The sequence below is a fragment of the Ahaetulla prasina genome, chromosome 1, assembly GCF_028640845.1.
Source record: "Ahaetulla prasina isolate Xishuangbanna chromosome 1, ASM2864084v1, whole genome shotgun sequence".
Classification (NCBI taxonomy): domain Eukaryota; kingdom Metazoa; phylum Chordata; class Lepidosauria; order Squamata; family Colubridae; genus Ahaetulla; species Ahaetulla prasina.
The window spans coordinates 203,997,002-204,024,688 of record NC_080539.1 but is presented as its reverse complement, the minus strand read 5'-3'; the positions used below and the strand labels follow the sequence as shown (position 1 = coordinate 204,024,688).

General features: G+C 38.6%; 1 long non-coding RNA gene across 2 annotated transcripts; it reads right to left on the bottom strand.

Annotated features, from left to right (window-relative positions):
* Positions 1–4,322: 4,322 nt before the first annotated feature.
* LOC131200946 (uncharacterized) lies at positions 4,323–26,363 on the bottom strand. 2 transcript variants are annotated; one of them, XR_009155744.1, is made up of 4 exons: positions 26,232–26,363; positions 11,593–11,682; positions 9,071–9,257; positions 4,323–6,221 (listed from the first exon to the last, which is right to left on the bottom strand). It is a non-coding gene; the product is annotated as an uncharacterized LOC131200946 (long non-coding RNA). The 2 variants fall into 2 exon arrangements; XR_009155743.1 differs by lacking the exon at positions 11,593–11,682 and having other exon boundaries at positions 26,232–26,360.
* Between the last annotated feature and the right edge of the window lie 1,324 nt (positions 26,364–27,687).

Genomic DNA, 27,687 nt, shown 5'->3' with positions numbered 1-27,687 from the left:
AATAAATTTTACACTATCCTTCCCCTGCCACGCCCACCAAGTCACGCCCACCAAGCCATACCCACAGAACCAGTAGTAAAACAATTTGAAACCCATCACTGCTCCACAGGACATTCTTGAGGAAAAATTCAGAATAGGGAAGAATAAAAATCCAATTACAGAAGAGTCTGAGGAACAACAAGTGCCTAATCATCCCATACAGCACTTATTCAGCAGCAGTTTTTAACCAATGAATAAGGGGTTAAATCTATGGCTACATTTTAGCTAGTGACTCTCCAGAGCAGAGTAACTAGGTGAGCAGGCTGTGTAGCTTACATAAGGATGGGCAGTATTCCCAGTTTAAAGACTGTAAGTGATGTCTCCCAGAAGGTAGTAATATCACTAGACAATATTTTGGCCCCTTTTTTAAAAATTTAGAGCTTTTCCGGTACTGAAAAACAATATAGCTATAGTTACTTAATTTGAAAGTGGATCCTCAGGTAATATGATGAGACCTCTGTGAATAAGCCCTAATTTTATGTGAATTTGGTATTGGAAGAGGGTATTATTTGAAATGTTTGAATGTCATTGAGATTCAGACACAAACCAGTTTCTTGAAGTTGTTTTGAGATTCAAGATCCAAAATGAAAAAAAAAATGTCAATAAGAAATTTTGGAGAGTCATTAAAATGCCTTCAAAAGTCTTCCTTCCTTCCTTCCTTCCCTCCCTCCCTCCCTCTGTTCCTTCCTTTCTTGGGATAAATGAATACTTAAAATATATTGATCTTGTCTAATTTTGCTAATTTTTTGAAATATCCAGAAATGGGTTTCAGCAGGTTCTGACCAGTTCTGGAGAACTGATAATGGAAATTTTGAGTAGTTCAGAGAACTGGTAGTAAAAAGTCTAACTGGCCCTGCCCCCCTCTATTCTCTGCCTCCCAAATCTCAGCTGATCAGGAGGAAATGCGGGTTTTTCAGTAACCTTCCCCTGGATTGGGGAGGGAATGGAAATTTTACAGTATCTTTCCCCTGCCACGCCCACCAAGCCATGCCCACCAAGCCACACCCAAGAACCGGTAGTAAAAAAATTTGAAACCCACCACTGGAAATATCCCCGTGCATCTTTTTTTAAAAGGTGAGATAGTAGGAATGAGAAAGAATTGAGAAAAGAACAGCAGCACAAGCCTTGGTTGTGTCCTTTTGAAATCTTTCCCAACAATTGTTTAAAATGTAACCTTTTACTTTCCCACTTTGTTTTTTGGGACTATCTGTCTTGGCATGACACTGAAGAATGACTCTTGAGATGTTCTTGTAGCATCTAGCATTTTCTGGGTTGCAATTTGTGTCAGTGTCATTGAAGGACCCCTCTGATAGGAAACCATATCACAGCTGTGACATCCTGGCACTACTCTAGTTTCTTCAGCAGAGGAAGTAGAAGCCGACTGAGACAATGAGAGACAATGGCCCTGAGAGATAAGCAGGTCACAGAGAAATAATGCTGAACAAGTGACTTTTCCACATACTCTTTTTTTTTTTTAAACCAGGTGTTGAAGCTAGAACCTGTGTTAGCCTGGCATTTAGTCACCGACCTTCAAGAGACAGGAACTATCTCACAGTCATGTAGATTGTATTTGCTTGGGTTGACCCGTGTGTCTGTCCAGGACCATCAGTCTGGAGCTTATGTTCAGAAGGCTGAGAAGTGAATTGCACTACCAGCTACATTGGAAGAACCTGTTCAGATGTGTGACATTTCTTTGGAAGAAGAAAGCAAGGAAGTTAAGCCTTGGACCTAGAGAAAATGAAAGAGACCCAAAGCAGTACTAGTCTTATTCCCCAAAGAGCTGTAATAAATATCAAATTCAATAAAATGATAAAACCAGCAATCATTTGATTGTTATCACAGCTACTAGTGCCAGTGACAGGCAGCGCATCACAAGATCCATTCTTTTCCTCTCCCCCTTACTGTTTTCCATGCGTAGAAATGAAGTTGCAACCCTCACTTTTGCCTTGGAAGCAGCACAGAGGGAAAAAAAAAAGCCTTCAAATCTGCAAAGTGCTTTAAAAGGTTACGCACTGCTTTGTAGCTGCATGGTTTATTGCTCTGCTTTGAATTTGATCCCCCTTCAATCATGAATCTGCTTTGATGGAATGATGTGATCAATGCTTCATCAAATCAAGCACTTTCCACAGCTGTAGGCAGCCTGACTTCTTATCTCCTCTGTATGGAAGGTGTGAGAGGCCCAGTTTCCAAAGTTTTTCTCTCCCATTTGCTATACTTAATGTTAAGGCTTGCTCGGGACCATTTCAATCTGACGCCAGAAACAAAATACCATCTCTCTTCCACAATTCTAAGTAGGGAATTGAAACAAACTAGTCATTGATTCTGTCAATTTTTTTAAAAAAAACACATTTTATTAATTTTTAAACAAACGAAAAGCAAAAACATAAATACAAAAATACAAAAAAGAAAATTTTTGTGCAGAACTGTGACCATTTACACTATATATCACTATGAATTTCTTATGCTCTATACGTTTTACTTCATCAAATTCTGTTATATCTGAGTCTGTTTTATTTTTCTGTTTTCAATCCATTTGTACCATTTCTCCCATGATACGTAATACTCCAGAGGGACACGGTGGCTCAGGGGCTAGGATGTTGAGCTTGTCGATTGAAAGGTCGGCAGCTCAGTGGTTCGAATCCCTAGTGCTGCTGTGTAACGGGGTGAGCTCCCGTTACTTGTCCCAGCTTGTGCCAACTTAGCAGTTTCGAAAGCACGTAAAAATGCAAGTAGAAAAAATAGGGACCATCTTTGGTGGGAGGGTAACAGCGTTCAGTGCACCTTTGGCATAGAGTCATGCCGGCCACATGACCATGGAGACGTCTTTGGACAGCGCTGGCTCTTCGGCTTTGAAACGGAGATGAGCACTGCCCCCTAGAGTCGGCAACGACTAGCACGTATGTGCGAGGGGAACCTTTACCTTTACCTTTACGTAATACTCCAAGTCTGTCATTCCTTTCAATTCCAATGTTAATTTAATCAGCGCAATTTTTTTTTAATTATTAAGTTATCAGAGGATAACTTAATAATTACTTAAGAATGTAAACTTAAGTTATTAAGTTTACATTCTTCCAACATTGCGCAAAGGCCAGTCTTGCCGTGGTTGTGATTCTAACAATTCAAGATGTCCTCCACATCTAAAGAGAAAGAGCCATGGTGGTGCAGTGGTTAGAATGCTGTATCACAGGCTAATTCTGCCGACTGCCATGTGTTCGATCCTGACCGGCTTAAGGTTGACTCAGTCTTCATGTTTCTGAGGTTGGTAAAATGAGGACCCAGATTGTTGCAGGCAACATGCTGATGTTGTAAACTGCTTAGAGAGGGCTGTAAAGCACTATGAAGCGGTATATAGGTCTAAGTGCAATTGCTGTTGCTATAAAAATAATTGCTTAAAAGCTTTTAGTAAGATTACTAAATCTGGGCTGAAAAATTTTGAATGACCACTAGATGTCAGCAATGAAGTTGACGACTCTTTACTGCCAACTTAGTGTTATCCAGCATTTTGCAACTCAGATACCTAAGACTCCTAACTGGTTTTTATTGCAAGATCTTGCTGATCCAACACACAGAGGATTTCTCTTCATTTTACCAGTTTAGCATTACACCTTTATTGGCTTCCTGTCAATTCTTATCTCTTTGGCATATTCTTTTGAAAGCACATGCTATCCAAAAATATTTCTTTCTCTCTCCCCCATTTTCAACCAAGGAAATGGCAATTTTGTTGAAAAGCAAATGGGAAAATGAAACAGGAAATTCATTTTCAGAACATTTATTCCCTTGACTCCTTTACAGGTTGATAAAAAGAAAAGTGAACATTTGGAAGAAATAACTGGCATCATGCATCACACTACTGATTATATCCCTGAGATTATTTAGTCACAGTCATGATGAAATATGTTTTCTAAAATATAGGAAATACATGGAGATTATGAAAAGCTATTGTGATGTTAGTTTGCATGCTTATGAACATTTCATGCTTTAAATATATGACTGCAATATTCATATTTTTGTATTTAGGAAGATCTATGAAATGAAACATATTATTATTGCATCATACTCATGGAAGAAATAACCCCAATGACACCAAAAGCCAGAATTTTCATTCTCAAACTTTCAATAATAAATTCTCATTGAAGTCTGATTGGACAGGATTGTATATGATTATCTTACCTGTAAAAATGATGTAAAAGCAATAACTGCAGCAGGTGGAAATTATTGTTTCATGTTATGAATATTAAAAAAAGCCCCACCAATTTATTATCCAAAGACGGTAATTACCAGGTTTATAGAACAGCATCGATTATTATTTAATTAAACAAATAAAGCAAACAGAAAGTGTTTACAACTGCAACACAGGTTTACTTGGATTCTCAGGGAACTGGTGGGTGGTATAATAATTCTTTGAACTAAATTGAAGCTTCTGTTTCAGGTTTTTAAAAACCCGATAGGTGAATTACAGCTTCAGTTATTTAGTGCCTCCAGAATCATGTCATATGCATTACTCGCTGCAGTTTATTTTTCACAAAATATCATCTCACCCATGAAATATTGTATTCATTTTGTAAACTAGATCATTTAACATGAATTGAAACTGGAATAACTGCCCAGGTTTTGTTTTTTTTTTTAAATAAAAAGCTAGAACAAAATGGAGTGCAGGCAAATATACATGTCCCAGAATAATGTTGTAGGATCCAATCTGGATCAGTCACTGGTTTCAGCTTTCTGGAAGATTAAACTTCTGGTCCCAGTGACTGACCCAGATTGGATCCTGCAAAATGAAGATTTTGTTTTCCGTATATAGGGAATTTTGTGGCCTGAGATTTAAAGCTGACACATGTTTAGGGGTTCCTTTTTTAAAAAAAGGAAGGATTGGGGGGAATGATGAATGAAGTAAGGAAGAAATGTGGGATGATTCAGGCTATGTCATCATTGGGGTCTAACCCCACAGAAATTGCTAACTGTTAATCTAATTATATAGGGAGCTTTTTCAGATAAATGTGTGAGGAAACATTATGTGGGCTGCTTTAAGTTGCACAAAATAAAGATGAGATAGAAATCTAATCAATAAGTATCTGCTTAAAAGTCTAAGGACAATTTGCATTTCTCTAGGTGCTACACAGGATTATTTTTGTTGCAGCATATGCAGCATAAGAGAGAGCCCACACATTGTTGACATTTCTTGCATACAAGAAATATCACTGAGGGCTTCTAGGTGGTGCCCTGCATGTTTTAATTTAAGAAACACGTCATCTTCTCAGAAATTAGGTTGACATATGACTGAAAACGTTTAGCATTTAGCAATCACAAATGGGACCAGCAATCCATTTTTTAAGTGAAGTGGTGGCCGAGTGAAACCAATGGCTGTCCTTATGATCTGACTTCTGCTTTCCCTTGCTTTACAGATCTGCAAAAGTTGTAACCTCAAGGATTGATCGCAAAGTTACTTTTTCATCACTGCTGTAACTGGGAATGGTTGCTAAATAAGGCAGTCGCTAAGTGAGAACCTGTACTAGAAAGATGCTGTAAATTGCCAGTGTAGATAGCCTCTGAAGCTTTGAGAAGTTTGCGGTAATCCTTTCTTTTACTCATTGAACCAGACCTTCTGCAACTAGGTGGATTATTTCCCAGGTAAAGTAATTAATCTCAAAATACAGTAAACAACTGAGAAAAATAGGAATGGAAAGCTAAGGGGAGGACTTTAATATGAAATCATGTAAGATTACAGTCAGGAAACCATTGTATTATTTTCAGGGAAGCAATATTATGGTTCTATTCTTCAATTTAAGAATACAATTAGCTTTAAAAAATATGTGACTTGCTGCCTTAAAATAGATTTCCATTGAACGTTGAAATGTTTGAAAGCTGAAATGACCTGGAAGGAATTAGACACTCTGTATTGCTCTAATTTTTTGGACCCTTGGAATAAGCAGCTGGCACTGATAAATTGAGGGGACCAGTGTCGAACAGCATTTTTATTCTTTGCACAATGCTGTAGTAATGACAAGTGGCCTAGAACAGGCCTGAACAATTGCGGGATCACTGAGGTGATTGTTGCTGATGAGATACAGAAGTAAGCCAAAATTGGAAACAGTCTTCATTAAATAGCAAAGTTGTGCAGATCAGCCATGTTCTACTTCAGAGGCAAGATTTGTAGGTGACATTATCTGGTTCAAATTTGTGATCTGAGATTTAAAGGTGACAAGATTCAGGGAATCATTTCAAACAGATTTGCAACTCAGTTAGTTAAAAGTAATGAAAACATAGAATATAATAAAGAAACACCAACTTCTCTGAAGGTTTCCTACCCCCCACTTTTAGAACAAGGGAATTAAAATAGCAGTAATGGGAGACCATTAAGAGCAGGGGTCTCCAATCTTGGCAACTTTAAGCCTGGAGGACTTCAACTCCCAGAATTCCCCAGCCAGCTTTGCTGGCTGGGGAATTCAGGGAGTTGAAGTCCACCAGGCTTAAAGTCGCCAAGGTTGGAGACCGCTGATTTAGAGAATACTGATCTTGAAAAGTTAAAGCTAAATTCATGGTAATAATGTTCTGAAATATTTCCCTGTACTTCTTTTAAGTCAAAGATAGCAGGAAAGAAAAGTCATTTCAGCAGCCTCTATATTGTACAACAAAGATTCCACAGAGAAATTGTCCAAAATGCCCACTCTAACTTTCAGAAATTGTTTTCAAATCAAACTCTTGGAAAGATGGAAGAATGACTATCCTCTTGACAGTTTCCTATGCTGGGTCATTAGGGGAGAGAGAGGAGGGAGGAATATGTGTATAAAAGAGAGAGAATGAGGGAGAGAAGAAGGGAGGGAGGAAGAAGTCTCTCTCAGAGATTTTCAAACTTGGCAAATGGAAGTTGTATGGACTTCAGCTCGACTTCAACAACATTCTGGGAGCTGAAGCCCATACATCTGCAAGTTGACAGGTTGAAATCGGCACATACTGTATGCAAGTTGTATTCACTTACACCTGCATTTGCATTTGTAGGACATGGGATCACCCAGGGGTAGAATGAGATAAATAGCAAAATGATATCGTTATACAAATCTTTAATATGTGAATTGTGACATCACTACCCCTCCTCCTCCCGAAGTATGGAAGTTGTGGTATGACACTGTTTTTGTCATTTTGATGAAAACAAGATGTTTCTGTGGATGAATGTGTATGTATGTGAAAAGTGCTATATAAGGAAATACTTTCTGCTTATATGTGATATCTAACCTAGTAACTACATTGTCTTAGATTCTTTCACACAGTGAAAAGAACCACTCATTTACTTCCAGAGATAGACAAACAAGAAATAATAAAGAAACTTCTCCTGTATGTTTTTGGAGTGAATGCCACTGGAATGAAATGGAATGAAAAAGAGTAGGGCTGAAACTGCAGAGAAGCTGAATTAAAAGGGATTATACTGCAGGCCCTCATTATATGCAGAAGGCAAAGAAAATCAGACAGACTTTTTCATCCAAATGAACCTTTCCAAACAGCAAACTGGCAGATGAATAACATCCAAACTACATAGCTGCCTCCTTCTCCCAAGCAAAATTTGCAAAGGAGATTAAACTCACTGGCTAGCTACCCATATCCATATGAAAGAACCATTCACACAGTGAGCATCTCTTCCACCATTTTATCCATTTTGGAAGAGGAGCAGCAACCATGTTTCTGAAAATTTAGAAAGTCCATCAACTCTCCAAATTGCCTTGAAGGATTGATTTGAAGCCTTCGTAATTTTAAATGATGGAAAGTTACATCTCACAGTAATCTGATCAAGACCTGTTCAAATAATTCCTTCAAAGTTTTGTTCAGCCCCATTAAATAGGGCAGAGTTATCTTGAGATTTTGATAAAACATGGGAAAAAGTGAAACTGGCAAATTCCCACTTCTAGGTGCAGCTTTTCAGAGTTTAGTTCTCTGTAGTCTAAATCAGGGGTCTCCAACCTTGGTCCCTTTAAGACTTGTGGACTTCAACTCCCAGAGTTCCTCAGCCAGCAAAGCTCAGCAAAGCTGAGCAAAGCAAAGCTGGATCAGCAAAGCAAAGCTGGCTGAGGGACTCTGGGAGTTGAAGTCCACAAGTCTTAAAGGGACCAAGGTTGGAGACCTCTGGTCTAAATGAATGTGGCCATGTGTTTATTTCTGATGCACCTTTTCTCCCCTCCCCTCCCCTCCCCCAAGCAGACTTTTCCTCTTTCATATGTACATATCAAACTGGTGCAACAGAACTCTGTCCCTGCCAGGGATGGTTGCGTCCAATGACTTTGATAGATACAAATGGATGAAGGATTCATACCACTCAGATTTCTGAAATAGGAGTTGCCAAAATTCACACTTTCCTTCAAAAATGCAATGGGAAAAAAATTAAAGTTTTAAATATTCAAATGTGGGAGGAATCAAAATTGACAGATTCATCTGTCCCCAGCTGGCAAGCAGACTTAACAGCCTGCCCCCCCACTCCCATTAACAGAACCCAGGTGGGCGCTGAAAATATATCTCTTCCTGAGGCTCTATTTGGCTAACATTTATGGTTGGTGGGTTGTGTGGTTCAACTTGATGAGTCACAAGTATTGTTAGTCTGATTTAAGTTGTACACAACTCCTTTCTACTGTAGAAAAACATCTTGCAAAGTGACTATAAATAAACATAGGAGCACTAGGTTTGGTTTGTTTGTTGTTATTTTTTTTTTTTGCTAACACAAAGTTTTCATTTTGCATGTCATTCCATGCTTATGCATTTGAATTTCTATGCTTCTTTTATGCTGAAGCAATACCAGCTCCTGATCGATGATGATATTGAATCTATTTCCTTGTTTATGTCATGGCAATGAAGGGAAGGAGAAAATCAATTCTTGGCCACAGCATAATTTACCAGCAATTAAATATTGTAGGGTTTCAAATAAACCATCCATTTTATTTGCCCTGATGGTGCCAAGCAAACGTTGCCTGCTCTCTTCTTTGGGAAACAAATTGCATTCAAAGCTACTGGATTAATGATGCTTATAAATAAATAAGAATCTTCAATTTACTGTTAATAGAAGACCAGCTGGCATCCCACTGTTGAGCTAGAGGGGCAGGAGGTGCTGACAGAGATTGGTGATAGGCTGCTGATTCATTTTTCATTTGCCTGTTAGCTGCTGCTGGCACACCATGGCTTCTGTTGCATGAAGAACTTCCAGCCCCAATGCAGAGTTCTCCTGAAAGTTAGTTATCACCCTGGCAAAAAGAGAAATAAGGAACTTGAACTTTAAAATGGAACACTTAAACTCTCTGCATCTCTCTTCCACTCAAAAGAAGGAAGGATTGACAACCTATTTTATTCTCATTTAACACAAGTATCAGTCAGAAGACATGTTGAAAACCCCTTAATTTCACAACACCTGGACAAACTCAACCATAGTTTCAGCTGGGAAACTGTGAGCATCCTAGAAAAAGCCAACCCCAAAAGTGCTCATCAGACTGAGTTAGGATTTGTCTAAACCTGCTCTCTTACCTCGGAATGAAATTCATTAGAAACGAAATTATTTAAAGTGATATGATATACCCATCCATTAGCATACTTCAAGATTAGACAAGTGGCAGAGCATGTAATGATGAACTTGTTGTGCTCTTGAGAAATACCAGGCTGAGTTTTTGGGAAATATCACAGAGAACTGCATGGCTATTCTATAAAAGGAAGGGCAGGTGCCACTCCTAAACAAAAATATTGTATACAGATAAAGAGACATTACAGTTTTATACAACTGGAGCACAGCCCTTTCCAAATGAATTTAATCTGGGCAAAACATCTCTACACTACAACTTATACTAACTCACAGCAGTTAGTTGTGAGAGCCAATTTGGTGCAGTGGTTAAAACATCAGGCTAGAAACCAAGAGGCAGTGAGTGGAAGTCCTGCCTTTGGTTTGAATCCTGCTGGGTAACCTTGGGCCAGTCCCTCTTTCTCAGCTTTAGGAAGGAGGCAGTGACAAACCACTTCCCAAAAAACTGCAGGGACTTGTCCTAGCAATTGCCAGGAGTCAAGTCTGATTTAAAAAGAAAAAAAAAGAAAAAAGGGTGAGGTCATATCCCATGAAGCGTTTTTTTTAAAAAAAATGCTAATTTCAGTATTTTGATAGTTTGAAAAATGAAATTACATTCCTATAAACTGGAAGAAGATGAAAAATGATAGATTTCCACTAATTGATTTATTCAAGAGTATCTGAACAACGTCTTGATCATTTTTGGTCATTTTTTTTTGTTCTAAGTCAACTTTGAGTAGTGTTAAGCTAACACTGAAATCAACAACACTTGAAGTAAAGATAAAAGCTGCCACCTGCTACTTGCTTATATTTGATACCTTCTTCTGTGCAGGAGTATTTACTTCATTAAGCCCTCATCTGCTGAAGGGATATGGATGTTTCATCCCAAACTTTTCACACTGCATGATGGAGAGATGAAACTGAATAGGAACCGAAGAGAGTTTTGCCTTTTAAGCAGCTTGTCTAAATTAATAAAAATATTCGCAGAAAAACAGTGGCGAACTGAAGTAGCTTCTTGGGTGAGAAGTGAAACATCTTCAAGGAAAATAAAGGAAGTCCTGTTGCCATTTGAAAAAGCACCTTTGGGGCAATTGTGACCTGGCTGACTGAGGATTTCCAGAGATAGTGGCCCATTCAGTGGAGGCTGAGAATATGGTGCAGAAGATCAGGTCCGGCTTCATTCATGAAGTCAGATGTCTTCAATCCTTTTGATAGGTTTGAATTATTTACTCTGAATAACATGCAGGAAGTTCTTGGACTGATCTGAGAAATAGAATATGTATTTCTCCCCCAAATCTGATACTCCATCCATTGTATTTAGCAATGAGATAGCTAACTGCAATCAAGTTTGATTAAATCCATTGGCCTTTATTTCTCAGCAGGCTTAGAGTTCTCAGAAAGATCTATGTCTTCATGTGACTGTGGGCTATTCTATTCCCATTTAGCCACGCTGCCCAAACCTGGCGACAGAGTCATTTATTTCTATTGGCAAAACAGTTAAGAGCTTGTAAAAAGGTGAAAATTGTTGTAGACCCCATCTGTTGGCTAATGGCAGGCCCGTAAAAGGTAATAAAAAAGAAGCAGTAGCCAGTTTAATTAAGAATAGCTGAAAACAAAAAATAAATAAATGAATAATTGTGCCAATTTGGCACCACCCACCACCAATCAACCACCATTGGAGTGGTTGTCTCTCCAAAAAGCACAACGCAGAAAGAAACTCGGTGAAACAGCATGAAAACATAGAGAGGACAACAAAAGCTTCAAATCTACTTGAAAATGATGCAGATTATATAAAAGGTAAAGGTAAAGTAATCCCTATGGATTTTATTCTGCCAGTCATTGTTGACTAGAGGGGACAGTGCTCATCTCCATTTCAAGGCTACTGAGCCAGCGCTATCCGAAGACATTTCCATAGTCTTATGACCAGCATGATGTCATCGAGCGCTGTTATCTTCCCACCAAAGTGGTAACTATTTATTTACTCGCATTTTCATGTTTTTGAACTTGCTAGGTGCAGGACAGAAGCTTACCCTATTGCATGATGCTTGGGTCTTGAACGTGGGCTGACGGTTTTCTAGATGACAAGATTAGCATCTTAACCGCTGACCCATCATGCCTTCCTGGAGATTATGTAGAAAGAAATACGTTCATTGTGCAATGCTCATTTAGATCCTGCTTCTTTTGAATAGTACCTTCATATTAAGGGCAGGGAAAACATGTTCAGGTGACATTGCAATAAGAAGCTCTGCAGTTCTTGAGTCAAGCAGAATATCATATGTTTATGACTGTTTTTTATGCAGTTCTCAACAAAATTTTAATATAAATTTTCTGTGTATGCACACACACACACACACACACACACACATGCAAAATGTGCGTATTCCTGAAAATAATAAATAAATGTAACTAGCACTAAGGCATGTATTTAATAAATTCCTGCACACAAAGGTATTCCTTGGACAAACGTGTAAAAAGGAAGTCAATTAGGAAAAATTTGTAAATACACATGAATTTTCCTCATTTTTAAATACATAAAATAGGGTTTGAGAAATTTAAATATATTCCTGACTTTGGGGTTCATATGTACAATGGAAATAGTCTGTTTAATACACGGCATTCCAATCACTTTTCCCCATTTTCCCCAGCAAAACTAAGTGAAACCCACCCCTGGGTTATTTATTTATTTATTCATTTATTTATTCATACTTTTATACCGCCCTTCTCCGAAGACTCAGGGCAGTGATAAATGTATTTATATTTTGTCCTTTCTCTCTGAGGTTATGTCATGTCTCACTTCTCTCCATATGCTACCCTTTCTAATTATCAAACCCAGAAATCACAAGTTCAATTTTTTCCCCCATTTTCAGTAAAATAAAAGTTCATGATCGGTTTCCAGTCACTGACAAATATAGTTAGTGTCTTCGTTCTAATTAAACTCATCCATTTTGCATCTCTGGCAAAATTCTCTCATCTTCCCAACCATTTCTCTGTTGTGGGTATTTCACAAGGAGTATAAAGAGTGATGATTTGTTATGAAAAATAATTTAATCACATTAGCATGCCTATGTTAAGGTAGGAACATTCTGTTGTCTTCCCTTTTGGAGCAGAAACATAAACTTATTTGTACTTAACACACGAGTTTGATCATCCAAAGTGAACCATTTTCTTTGTAAGAACAGGATGAGTGTAATTGAGCAGGAAATGGCAAATAAGTCGGATAGAGGCTTTGGAGCCAAGAAGGGTGTCCTGACTTAGCGGTGTTGAACTTTCCCACCTATTCCTTAGAATTATAATTTGGATGGGATTGCTTTTGGTTCCACTCAGTTTATTGGTCAGTGGAAAATTTGTTGTTTAACCAGAAAATAAATCATGGTTATGTTTTGTTGCTGACTAGGATGAAAGAATAGGGGTGAGAGTCATATTTGGATGCTGACAGTTTGCACTCAGTGAGCGCCCAAGTTGAGACTGGCAAACAAAACTCCCTTTCCTACTGTCTTTTATAATAACTTTAATAATCATATTAAAATAGTCCAGCCTTCGGAACAAGGAGGCTGGATAAAACCATATCAAGCAGACATGCTCTTATAGCCGTGATGGCGAACCTGTGACATGCGTGCCACAGGTGGCACGCAGAACCCTCTCTATGGGCACAACAGCCATCATCCCAGCCCAACTCCACCGTACATGCGTGCACCTCCCCCTGGCCAGCTTGTTTTTGGGTCTCTGCCATGCATGCGTTGGGGGGTGGGGTGCATGCATGTGGGGGGCACATGTGAATGTGGGGAGGGCACATGCATGGCAGGGTCAGGTTGGTGCAGGAGGTTTTACAGGCCCAAAACAGGGTGTGGGCTCCCCTCCCGTTCCCTGTTTTGAGTCTGAAAAGCCTCCTACACCAACCTAGAAGCCAAAATGGGGTGCGGGGGTGTGGGGCACATGTGTGTGGGGACACTCACATTTTGGAGGTTCTGGCATGAGTGCGTGCATTCACATGCATACCCACATGCTTTGGGCACTCAGCACCAAGAAGGTTAACCATCACTGTCCTATAGGATATTGTCTATTAAGATAGTAGATACTTTCTCCCATAAGAGGTATTGGCATTTGAGAGCTGTGGTGACACAGTGGTTAGAATGTAGTACTGCAGGCTATTTCTGCCTGCTGCCTACAATTTGGCAGTTCGAATCTCTTGAGGCTGAAGGTTGACTCAGCCTTCCATCCTTCCAAGGTGGGTAAAATGAGGATCCATATTGTTGGGGGCAAAATGCTGACACGGTACACCGCTTAGAGAGGGCTGTAAAACACCATGAAGCAGTATATAAGTCTAAGTGCTATTGCTATTGAGGCACACCAAGTTTTTTTGTTTTAAAAGTGTGCCCTTGTACCCATTGCAATAGCCAGCCAGAGAAAGGCTGCAAAATGAACAAACCTTGGAACTGCAAGCAAGTAGGGCAGTACCAAGAAGCAACTAAAGTGAAGGAAGAGTGTGCTTTAGGAAAGGTAAAGTAAAAGATAAAGGAGTCCCTTCTGATTTTATTTTGCAAGTCATTGCCGGCTATAGGGGGCAGTGCTCATCTCCATTTCAAGGCTACTGAGCCAGCGCTGTCCGAAGACATTTCTGCAGTCATGTGGCCAGCATGACTGGTCACTCCAGTAATGGTCATAAGTCAAGGATTACCTGCACTACCTATGCTCTGCTTTCCAATTGCTGCGGGCAAAACACATTCATGTGCATTGTGACTTAATGCCATGAAATATCTGGAAGAGTATTGAATTTTGGGAGAATATTATGGCAACTTCAACACTGATTACTAACATCTTGCTGGACCATCGCCCTGTATAGGCTCTTCCTGCAAAGAAGTACTTGGCGTTCCAAAAGAGCAAACATGGATTCCATATAGAATATATCCCACTTGTCTTTTAACCCAATTATCCCAGTGTGGGAAAAACATTTCCGGTCAGAAACAGTAGTGTTAAACAGCCTTGATTAAGTTACTAAGAAAGGAGAACTCCATGTTGTGATCCATCAACACTTGAGGTATTGGCATTGTGGGAGCTTGGCACAGAGTTTGGCAAGGAGGATCCATGCTGTGGGTGTCAGAAAAGATGCCATACATCAGCAAAACAATATTCACCAGCTGGCATTCCCTAAGTGGCATTTTAATTAAAACATTTTAAGAGTTCATGGCCAATAATCGCATGATGTATTTCCCCTTAAGAATTATTATTGAGTTTGATATTATCCTCAAAAATTGTATGACACTTGCCACCCTTTCTCTCTTCTTTTGCATTAACCAAAGAAACTGGAATAATGATTTTCCTTTGGGACTTGTTCAATCCTGTGTACATGCAGTATTTGTTAAGCTTCTCAAAGTACAGATTGCAATGGAGTTATGTCTGGTATCATTGTTTTTGGATTGAGATACAACCAGTTCTGAAACTTTCATCTTGTCATTTTTTTTTAAAAAAAATTGCATGAATATATTTGTCGTGAGAAGCCTCAGTATATCCTGTTTTGATCAATGCTTTCGTAATGTCAAGGGATGGGCCCGATCTCCAATTCTAAGTGTATTTGATGGTGGAGTTCGTGGTTAATTGAATCCAGATGGAACAAATAGCCCTAAACTGCTGTAAGCTTTGATGCAAAGACATCATGGGTCCAATATAAATAACAGACTAATATAATTGTGTTGTCTCTATGCTGTGAAGACTGTTTCTTCACATATACATTAAAGCTAAGCAGGACTTTAGTTGTTCTGAGTTGATCATCACAGTGTGTTTTTGTAGGTAGAACAGAAAGGCTGAGGCTAACAAATAATCTTATTATTGTTGATATAACTACTAAATATACAGAACAAACATACATATATAATGATCCTAATGACTGTTCGGCAAGCCTGGCTTGGACAATTGTTTTATCATGTGATCACTGAATATTTTTTCAAGCAATAGAGCTATTTCCATACCCTCCTGTGTTTTTTTTTTAATAGCTGTATCTCCAGCTTACACCCAGATCATCAGCATTGTTTAATGAGTCATCTAGAGTTATGCACATTCTAGTTAAATTGTTAAGACTCTCTTTTAATTACACATTAGCATTATCCGAGATTGTTTGTTAGTGTTCCTCATTAGCCTTGAGATTGCTTTGTAATTCTCCCCTGATCTCCACCACAGTACTTTCTGAATTTGCTATTAGCACCATTTCTTTTTCTTTCCCTTCATGCCCCATGCAGGAACAAGGTGCAATCAGTATCAGTTATGCTTGTTCAAATGATCTGTCACCAGCTCATCTGATGGGGGTGTTGTCTTAAATACTATGTGAACCAAGTGCCATATGTGAACAAAAGCATCAAGGCTCAAGGGCAGTGAAGCTATAATAGGAAGTACAGCACACTATAAAATAAAGTTTGAGTTTGCTCAAATAGCTGCTTAGATCAGAAGAGTACATGGGTATCAGCTGGCTGTAGAAAGTGAGTTTGATATTTTCTGCCAAATAAAATTTAACCTTATACAAAGTGTAAGCCAAAGGAGTAGATTTGTAATTCAGAAGAGCTAAAGTATATGTGCTATTTTACATTTTTATGTCCCTGGTTACTTACCCACAAAATGGATAGCTGGACAGCAAATAGTTAGATAGTTACACTTAGCAGTTTAGTAATTTAGAATTCCATTCACAAAGTAGTTTTACAATTTAGTAAATTAGTCTTAAACATTTAATTGTTTTAGCTTCCTTCTCATATTTATAGTGTATTCTATATTTGAGTGTGATTCATTTATTTCTATCAGTCATCTAGTACATATTTATGTACTGTAACTTGAGCTTATTGTATAAAATGCTGGTCAGTGATTGTAATAAAGATACATCAGAGCAAAAGTCATGGCCAGGGAATTGAGGGCTATTACTAGAGAAGACAATACAGAAAATCTCATGTCAAGGGAAAAGATCATTCATGTGGCAGATAATCTGTACAATGGTTATGTTCTCTAAGAAACCAATTTCAGGGTAATGAGAAGTATAATCTCATTACCATTATTACCATTATTAAGTAGTAATCCTTGCCTGCCAGAGTAAACAAATCAATACCCACTTTGTACCAAGCTCCAAGGGTGTCTTTATCAATCCACTTTGGTTCTTTGTTATTCCTAGACTAGTATGTCTGAGAGGTTGCAGAATTGATATTAATAGGAATATCCCACCTTTATAGAAATTACTAAGCCTAGCACTTATATTTTTCTAGGTAGGACTGAACTGAAAGGATTCTGATTTCTAGCTTGATGCTTTAATCCCTGCACCAGATTGGCTTTCTCTTCACAACAATGTAGACTTTAGAAAGCCAGTTCTTCGTAAGCATTTTTAAAATCTTCTGCTTATTTTCAACCCTTGAGAACTACAACTACAGCTTCAAAGCTGTCGAAGTACTGTCCCGATGTCTGGAAGCCGTACGGGTCTGGATGGGGAGAAACAGGCTCAAGCTCAATCCCTCCAAGACGGAGTGGCTGTGGATGCCAGCACCCCGGTACAGTCAGCTGCAGCCGCAGCTGTTGAGGGCGAGTCATTGGCCCCGATGGAGAGGGTGCGCAACTTGGGCGTTCTCCTGGATGGGCGGTTGTCTTTTGAAGATCACTTGACGACCGTCTCCAGGAGAGCTTTTTATCAGGTCCGCCTGATTCACCAGTTGCGCCCCTTCCTTGACTGGGATGCCCTATGCACGGTCACTCATGCTCTGGTTACCTCTCGCTTGGATTACTGCAATGCTCTCTACATAGGGCTCCCCTTGAAGAGCACCCGGAGGCTCCAGTTGGTTCAGAATGCAGCTGCGCAGGTGATAGAGGGAGCTGTTCGTGGCTCCCATGTAACACCACTCCTGCGCAGACTGCACTGGCTACCTGTGGTCTTTCGGGTGCACTTCAAGGTTTTGGTTACTACCTTTAAAGAGCTCCATGGCTTAGGGCCGGGTTACTTACGGGACCGCCTACTGCTACCGATTGCCTCCCACTGCCCCGTGCGCTCCAGACATTGGGACAGTACTTTTTCAGGATCAATGTATACCCCATATTCTGATTTTTGTCTTCCAAATACATCAGCTATTTTAGTCCATTCCTACAAATGCCCAACTTGGTCTTCCTTAGAACAGCCCTACATCAAGAAGTCATCTGTATACCAGGAACCCCATAAAATATATCATGTACTGTCCTATTAAATCATAAAATGATTCTGGATTCATTTTAAATAGTAACTCCCATAAACTATTCTTTTGACATGTTGTTGAATATGGGCCAAAACCTTGACTGAAATCCTGAGTTCTCTCTTCTTGAGGAAACCATTTATGGAGCAGAATTCAACTCACAGAACATCCTAGCCTCAAAGGAGGACAGGGATAGGTTTCACTGATTCACCTTCCCCACAAATCTTCTGTGTTAAACCTTTCCTTTAGTTCATATTAAAGCCTTCACGTTTGTTCTGAGTGTCTAGGGAGTTATCATAAGACAAGCAGAAGGCTTGGAGTCAGGTCCCTGTCAGGATCTTCCTTCTCTATTGGTTTAACCTTGGGTCAAACAACTTAATCAGAATCAAGGACTGAGCCAACTACACCCAATCAAAGATGCCTCAAGTAAGTTTCATGTCTGCTTATAAGAATGTACATAAGATGAATGAAAGGGATAGAGCCGTGGAAGAGAGTGAGCTGCCAGATGTCTCCTGAAGAGCTTGCTTCATTTAATTCCTATATAACACTCTGACAGTAATGATGTATCACTTAGTACTTTAAAAGATTCTTCAAACAGAGCAGAAAAGCAATGAGCAGTTCTTTTGACCCTGACACCCAGAATAATCATGATTATCTGTACTATTTAACCTCCAAAGAATTGAACACTGTTCATGGTCTGTTACTTTAGCGATGATGGTTGATAATCTATACGTGCAAGTCAATGAAGGTCATTCAGTCTTAGACCACTTCCAGCGCAGTTGGTTCACCTTTACCCCAATCATGCTGTCAGCCCTCCCAGCTCTGTTGGCCCTACCCATCTTGCAAGTCTTGGCCGAAAGATGGAAATCAATTTCACTTTATATCTTGGGTGTAAAAAGATATAAATAAATCAATTGCTTGGCTTGAATGATTAGTATGAAGGTTGTCACGTACTGGGCTCCTGTGCCAGAGAAGAAAATCAGGGTATAGTCCAAAATATACTTAAGAGTTGTAAACTTAATCTTGCGTAGCTTCTTCTCCAGAAACACTACACTACTAACCAGAGCATACAAAACATTTGCAAGACCAATTCTTGAATACAGCTCACCTGTCTCATTTCGGACATTAATACAATTGAGTGTGTCCAGAAATATTTTACAAGAAGAGTTCTCCACTCCTCTGAATACAACAAAATACCTTATGCCACCAGACTTGAAATCCTGGGCTTAGAAAATTTGAACTCCGCCGCCTTCGGCATGACCTGAGCTTAACCCTTAGAATCATCTGTTACAATGTCCTTCCTGTCGAAGTCTACTTCAGCTTCAATCGCAACAATACATGAGCACACAATAGATTTAAGCTTAATGTGAACCATTCCAATCTAGATTGCAGAAAACATGACTTCAGTAACAGAGTTGTTAATGCCTGGAATACACTACCTGACTCTGTGGTCTCTTCCCAAAATCCCCAAAGCTTTAACCAAATGCTATCTACTATTGACCTCACCCCATTCCTAAGAGGTCTGTAAGGGGCGTGTAAGAGCACCAATGTGCCTACCATTCCTGTCCTAATGTTCCCCTTGATTGTATCCAACTTGTATAATTATTTCATGCTTATACCTATATATATGCTTATATGTCGTATAGTTATTTCATGCTTATGCTTGTGACAAAATAAATAAATAAAATAAAAAATAAGTCAGTGGGATGGGGTTCAAGATAGCAAACATTTAACTGGGTGAAAACAATTCAGTAAAAACAGGTCTAATTTAATCCCAAGGAAAAAATAGAACCTAATGTGACATATACATGTAATTTGCTTCTTTGCTTCAGATAAAGTAGTCCAGACTTGTCATCCAATCGAATGGGAGACATCATATGATGGAAGAAATGTCTAGTCATCACTGATTTCTGCAATGCAGTAAGAACTAATTTGGAATTGGCAACAGTTATACTGATCGGGTTTTTTTCCAAAAGAAATAGAAGTTTCTCTGAACTTTATGAGATGTAGTAGATTGTGATAATGCAGATTAGACTGTAAACCAGCAGTTTTATGAGTCTATTAATGATTTAAAGCAAATCCTTTACATATTTAAATAAAAGCAGAAATCAATAAACAATTATTTCTGGGCAATTATGTTACTTTCTCTGGATTTCCCTAGTTAATCATGAATTAATTTTCATTATATATTAGGCAATGACATAATTGATGTTCATAAATCAAGATAAAATAAAGCACACTACAAATTATAATTTATAAAAAACAATAACAAAGGTAACAGATCAAAGAGGTATTTCCATTGTTATAACACAAAATGAGACTTCCTGTTTTATGGTTTAATTCAACCATATTATTTAGAGGTAAAGTAAATTTTTGAGCAGGCCACCTGATTAGGGCACAACCACCTACAAATCTTCTTTTGGAATGTGATGTTTTAAGATGTAAAAATGGAAAATGAGTTACATAACTTAAGAATCTTTGCAGAAATATGGTATTGGTTTTGGAAGAGTCTTTAAAGGGAATTGGATTTTTATTGAGTAAATTAAAAGAATTTGAAGCATTAGCTAGATAAGAAACTAATTACCAGATTTCCACTAAATACCACTAGATACAGATACAACACATCTAAATAACAATTTATCACAAGATCAACATATAAATGTATATGTATGTGTATATGTATATGTATATGTGTATGTATATGTATATGTATGTATGTATGTATGTATGTATGTATGTATATTTCATGTTGTTTCAAAATAACTTTATTAATACATGAAATGAAGTTAAAAAGTTATGCTAAAATGAGATAAATTGTCACTGTTGGGGAAAAATTTCTGTGATTAAGACAAAGGTTTTATCGAGAAGAAAAGAAGAAGATTGGGTCTACTAAATTTGAAATTGTGCTTTGCTGCCTGACGTTTAGAGTGGTTATTGCTAAGAAACAGAAGGCTATTGAAGATAAAAAGACATGATCTAAGATTTGGGTGGCAGGGATATCTAATTATGACAAAGTTAGAATATGGAACAAGTATAAATTTAGGTTATGTCTAAAACACTTTCCTGGATTTCAACACAAGAAGTATTTTAAAGATGAGAAAGAATAAATAACCATAAACTTTTGGGATGTATTAGAATTTTCTCAAGTGCGTTATAAAATCAAATCAAGAGAAAATTTGACAATAGAAGGATATACTTGTCAATGGTTTTTAATGTACAATTATCAGAATGGTTTAAAGTGGATAAAAGATTTTGAACAATGCAAGATTGAGTTTTAAACAGAATTACAGTACATACTAATGATAAGATTATTGCTAAAATGTATAAACTTTTGCTGACATATGAGACTGAAGAAGAACAAATGTAAGAATATGTGATAAAATGGACCAAAAAGTTTGGCTACAAAATACAAATTGATCAATGGGAAAATATAAAGTTGAAAGGATTAAAATTTATATTATGTTGTAGCCTTAAAGAAACATTTTATAAAATCAGGTATCATTGGTAACCGTCACTAGAGAAATTGTCTAGAACATATAAAGGTAGTTCAAATTTATGCTGAGAATCTGAACAACTATATATGACAACTGCAGTGAGAATATTATATGCTCAAACTATAGAAGTTCAACATTCCCCAACAGAGTGGTTGGTGAATACGATGGAATTTACAAATATGGCTAAATTGATTTCCTTGATTAGACAAAAGACAACATCTATATTTATGTCTGACTAAAAACTCCTTATATACTTTCTGCATGAAACAAAAAGTGAGGTGTCCTACAGCAAGCTGGCTGTGGTGAGTTCTCCCTGCAGTGAATTGACCATGACAAGTTAGAATTGGCCACAATGATTTGGTCACAGCGAGTTGTCTCATTCTGGCTCAGACCAAATCATTCAACTTCTTGGTCTGTTGTAATTGTGTCAAATTGTAACCAAGAGAAATGCTTGCGTGGGCATCACTTAGTTCTAATTCCCCACTAGTAAGAGGAATTTTGCATTCCTCACAATTTGCATTAATTCAGTTTCTATTGGATTTTTTTTTTACTTGATTAGAATGGAATAATTGTTTCAAAGACACTGTCAACCAAAGAGCTATTGATGAATGAAATCTAAAAAAGAAGAGCTGAAATCAATAGGTACTAATGACAATTTGTAAACCCACAGACAACAGAGGAGAAAGACTGAGCCATATGATGAACAAGAAAGATCCATTAATAGAAAAGAAAAATACCTGCTTAGGAATCAATAGCATCTACTGTACTAAGATTTCAAAAGAAGTGAGATTGTTTTTGATCCTTCCATGTGGTTACAGACTCCCCCCACTCCAAACAAAGTTAATGTTATTAGGTTTGCAACATTCCACATTGTTGCTCACCTTGCTTCATCCAAGATGGAATCAATGGAAAATATCAAAAACAGAGGTAGCTATTCCACTCCCATCCATACGCTTAATTTTGCCACGTTGTGTTTTGATTTGGAGAGGAGAAACTATATACTTAGCCACTGTTGAAGGATGGGAGTGGCAAGACACTCCACTTAGGGAAGCATGGGAGATGGTCTGAATTTTTCCCTCTCATCAGAAAGCAAGACACTGGGGCATATTGGCTTCCCCGACCTTTTTGGGAGAATCCCTTGGTTTCTGACAAGAGAGAATATCTTAGAGGGAGGATGAAGAAGGAGTTCCCACTAATTAAAGTTTCTCATACTGCAGCTGTAGGGGAAATGCCACAAAACTGTTTTCACTGAAGCAAAGTTAATCTTAACTTTCCAAAATAGCCAGGAGCCTTCATTTTTATGGAGGTGTAGTGCTGATGTTAAGGTGGTACATCCACTGCATATTTTAAAAAATGGTGTTTTCAAATGGCAACATTTGAACTAGGAAAGGTGTCGTATTTGGTTCTGGCTCTTTTGTTTTTTAGAAGATATTTGTGGCTTGTCACCAAAAAGTGTGTATCTAGTCAGCTTAAACTCAAACCAAGGAATGGTTTGAGAAAAGGCAAGATATAGTTTCTCCATTTGCTGCATCCTCACCAAATTGCCAACATACGCTGGATCATGGAGAAAGCTAGGGAGTTCCAGAAAAACATCTACTTTTATGCTAAAGCCTTTGATTGTGTGGATCACAACAAATTGTGGCAAGTTCTTAAAGAGATGGGAGTACCAGACCATCTTATTTGTCTCTTGAGAAACCTGTATGCGGCTCAAGAAGCCACAGTGAGAACTGGACACGGAATCACTGATTGGTTCAAAATTGGGAAAGGAGTCCAGCAAGGCTGTATACTATCACCCTGCCTATTTAACTTATATGCAGAACACATCATGAGAAAGGCGGAGCTAGATGAATCAAAAATTGGAATTAAGATTGCCGGAAGAAATATCAACAACCTCAGATATGCAGATGATACCACTCTAATGGCAGAAAGCGAAGAGGAACTAAAGAGTCTCTTGATGCGGGTGAAGGAGGAGAGTGCAAAAGTTGGCTTGAAACTCAACATTAAGAAAACTAAAATCATGGCATCTGTCCCTTTCAATTCCTGGCAGATAGATGGTGAAGAAATGGAGGTAGTGACAGATTTTATTTTCCTGGGCTCCAAGATCACCGCAGATGGGGACTGCAGCCAAGAAATTAAAAGACGCTTGCTCCTGGGGAGGAAAGCTATGGCAAATCTAGACAGTGTACTAAAAAGCAGAGACATCAACCTGCCAACCAAAGTGTGTATAGTCAAAGCTATGGTTTTCCCAGTTGCAATGTATGGCTGTGAAGGTTGGACCATAAGAAAGGCTGAGCGCCAAAGAATTGAGGCCTTTGAACTCTGGTGCTGGAGAAGACTCCCTTGGACTGCAAGGCGAACAAACAAGTCAGTTCTAGAGGAGATCAACCCTGACTGCTCTTTAGAAGGCCAGATCCTGAAGATGAAACTCAAATTCTTGGCCACCTAATGAGAAAGAAGGACTCACTGGAGAAGAGCCTAATGCTGGGAAAGATTGAGGGCAAAAGAAGAATGGGACGACAGAGAACGAGGTGGCTGGATAGAGTCACTGAAGCAGTAGGCATGAGTTTAAATGGACTCCAGAGGATGGTAGAGGACAGGAAGGCCTGGAGGAATGTTGTCCATGGGGTCGTGATGGGTCAGACACGACTTCGCAACTAACAACAACAACAACACCAAATTGAGCCCTGAAAACTCACACATTTCAAGCCATCCTGGTAGTTAATGCAGTTAAAGATGCCAGTAAGTGAGGCTGGTGTTGAAGTAGGTGTGGAAGAAGAGACCTAGGTTGAAAACCATAATCAACCACAGAGGTTCATTGGATGATTTGGGCTCAATCATGGGAAGAATCACAGCAACAAATCTGGACAAGGGACTAGTTCTTGGTGAATACCTGGAGGCACCAAAATGATGAATAATAACTTCCCAGACTTGTATTAAGTTTGTGGCCTGGAGAAGAAGATATAGGAACCTTTTGAGCTCCCTTTTAATGAATTCCCCAGACTGAGATTGGGGGCTTTGATGTTAGTGAACTTGCTAGGTTCACTACACCATTAAGAATACTTTCAGATCCTTCTTTTTTTTATTTCTTTTGTCACAACAGTATACACAAACAATTGTCATAGATAAAACAACATATTTTGAAGAAAATATACATATATGTATAAAAATATGCATCAACTATATCAATTTGATATGATGATGGGAACAATAGGACAGGAACGGTAGGCACTTTTGTGCTCTTATGCACGCCCCTTATGCACGCCCCTTAGATCCTTCTGCATGTAGTAAATGTATTAAATGGTAGTTGCTATTTTCTTGATGATAAATATTCCCTCCCAGATCACTCTCCTCTCTCAGGCACAATATTTACACCAAATGCAGCATGCTTGGGTTATTCAGGAAATTTTACAAACTATGGCAGGGTTAAACTGGTCAGCTCTCTGTTTCTTCAATGATTACTTCATTGTTTCCATCAAAATGATAAATAGAGCTGATGAATAGAAAAAGTCTATTTGCTAGATAAGTGAGCTAACTGTACTTGCATTTATTTGCTAGGGAATCTTGGTGCCTTAAATCAAAGTTCTAACTGCTGTTGGTAACACAATTATCAGCACTCAGATCCATTAGTGATGGTTAAGATGCCACAATGATGCATGCTTTCATTTCCCTTCCTGGTGCCGGAAAAGACGATCATCTTCACTGAAATCTTGAAGAATGGGAAGCAAGCAACAAGAAAGGAAATAAAATCTTTGATATTTCTGACATACCACATGGTGTTTTGAAGCTGCTAAATAACAGAAGCAAATAACAAAAGGCATTAGAATCTGTAAACAAAGATTGGCTTTTATGTGAGGAATCCGACCTCATTCTTCTAAATGGCAACGATCGTCCCAAAGGTGCTTTTTTCAAGAGGCAACTGGACTGACTTTGTTTTTCCTTGAAATCATTTTTCTTCTCATCTCAAAAGCTTCTTCAGTTCAGAAGAAAAATGTCTGAGAAGCAAAACGGCTTCAAGGAAAAACAAAGAAAGTCCAGTTGCCTCTTGAAAAAGCACCTTTGGGACAACCATGACCTGGATGACTGAGAATCTCCATAGACATTTGCAGATAGTATTGAGATGGAATGAAAATTTCAAACTAGCTCTGCTTTTGACTATGGTTGCCCTGTATCTGTCACAGGCAGATAAAATGTATGATATATATAACTATAACTGTCTGGTTCGGTTCTGCAACCCAACAAGAAAAACACAGACTTCAGAGGATAATTAGAACTGCAGAAAAAATAATTGCTACCACCTGCCTTCCATTGAGGACCTGTATACTGCACGAATCAAGAAGAGGGCCGTGAAAATATTTGCAGATCCCTCGCATCCTGGACATAAACTGTTTCAACTCCTACCCTCAAAAGGACGCTATAGAGCACTGCACACCAGAACAACTAGACACAAGAACAGTTTTTTTCCCGAAGGCCATCACTCTGCTAAATAAATAATTCCCTCAACACTGTCAGACTATTTACTGAATCTGCACTACTATTAATAGTTTCATAGTTCCCATCACCAATTTCTTTCCACTTATGACTGTATGACTATAACTTGTTGCTGGCAATCCTTATGATTTATATTGATATATTGATCATCAATTGTGTTGTAAATGTTGTACCTTGATGAACGTATCTTTTCTTTTATGTACACTGAGAGCAGATGCACCAAGACAAATTCCTTGTGTGTCCAATCACACTTGGCCAATAAAAATTCTATTCTATTCTATTCTATATCTTTGATCTTTGCTAAAATACAGGCGCATATACCACAAACAGAATCATGACAGGCTATATTATGTAAGCATGGAAAGCATATGCGATTCAGTTAAATATATATCTGATATTTCTTATGGAAAGGACGCATAGAAATCCTTGTAAAGTACATGAGTAATTACGTTTTATATTTTTTTAAAAAAAAGTGATTAAAAGTGACTTGCTGATTCTACTCACATTCTCGCCTATAGGATTTCTTTCACTGTGTCAGTGAATCACAGTTGTGTTCACAGGATAGAGACTTTTTAATTCCTTCTGAACTGGGACATTTTTAAAGAGTAGCCAGGAGCTGATTTATGTGGCTTCTCCTTGTTTGTTAACAGTGTGATCTACATAACGGATCATTAATCTCATGATCCAAGGAGTGGCCTGCTCTGAAGGGACCTCATTCTTCACATTTCCCATGAATGAACCAACAGGATGGAATGGTAATGAAGATCACAGAGGCAATTCTATTATATGAATGCTTAGAGCGTCCTGATAATTTCACAGTTAGAAGCAACATTCTCACACTTGATTTAAATTCTGTTGCCGCTTCCTCCTCCTGGAAAAAGAAACATGTTAAATTTTGGATTTGGATTTCACACATCATCCTGTGAGATATACATATACATATACATATACATATACATATACATATACATATACATATACATATACATATACATATACATATACATATACATATACATATATATATATATATATATATATATATATATATATATATATATATATATATTTGTTTTCTGAGGTTTTCACGGGTGTTTGTATATAGGTCTTTGGTAGTTCGGGTTTTCTCCCGTGTAAAATTGGAAGTGTCTTGGCGACGTTTCGATGAAGTCTCATTCGTCATCTTCAGGCTTCAGCTTCGTGCTTCTGGGAGCAATGTGTGATCGCAGCTGTTTCTTCCTTTTAACTGCTAGTGGGGGTTTGAACTGATTGGGTGGGAGCTTGGCTGTGCTCTGATTGGATGGGTTTTTTTCTGTGCTCTGATTGGCTGGGGGTGTGTCCTGTGTTGGTGGGGGCTTGGTTGTGCTCAGTCTAGTCTGTGCTGCAGGGGGATTTGAGCTGGTGAGCTGCATAGCTGTTGTTTGGCTTTGTGGTCATGCTACATCTTCATAGTGGGTGTCAGTCTGCTGCATGAATGGATTGGAGGGGTTTGAAATGGCTAATGTTGCAGCTGCGGTCTGGCTTCTGGTCCTTGGTCGTGCTTCATGATCAGTGTGGGTTTGGGTCTGCTTTCTGGGTGGATGTGCAGTGGTGACATCCTGTGTGGACCTTGTGAGTGTGGGTCTGGTGTCATTCCTCGTGTTAGGAACTCGTTTGTCAATAAGGGCGGGTTTCCAAATGGCTGGTAGGCGGGAGGTGTCATCTCGTTTGTTCATGCTGTGTGGGCGTTTTTCTATCTCAATGGCTTCTCTGATTATTCTGTTGTTAAAGTGTTCAGTTTTGGCGATAGTTCTGGTCTTTTTAAAGTCAATATCATGTCCTGTGACTTTAAAGTGTTGGACCAGGGAAGAAGTTGGTTCCTCTTTTTTGAATGAGTTCTTGTGTTCTTCAATGCGTGCACTTATTCTTCTGTTGGTTTGTCCAATGTATGTGGTGGGGCAGGCGGTGCATGGGATTTCAT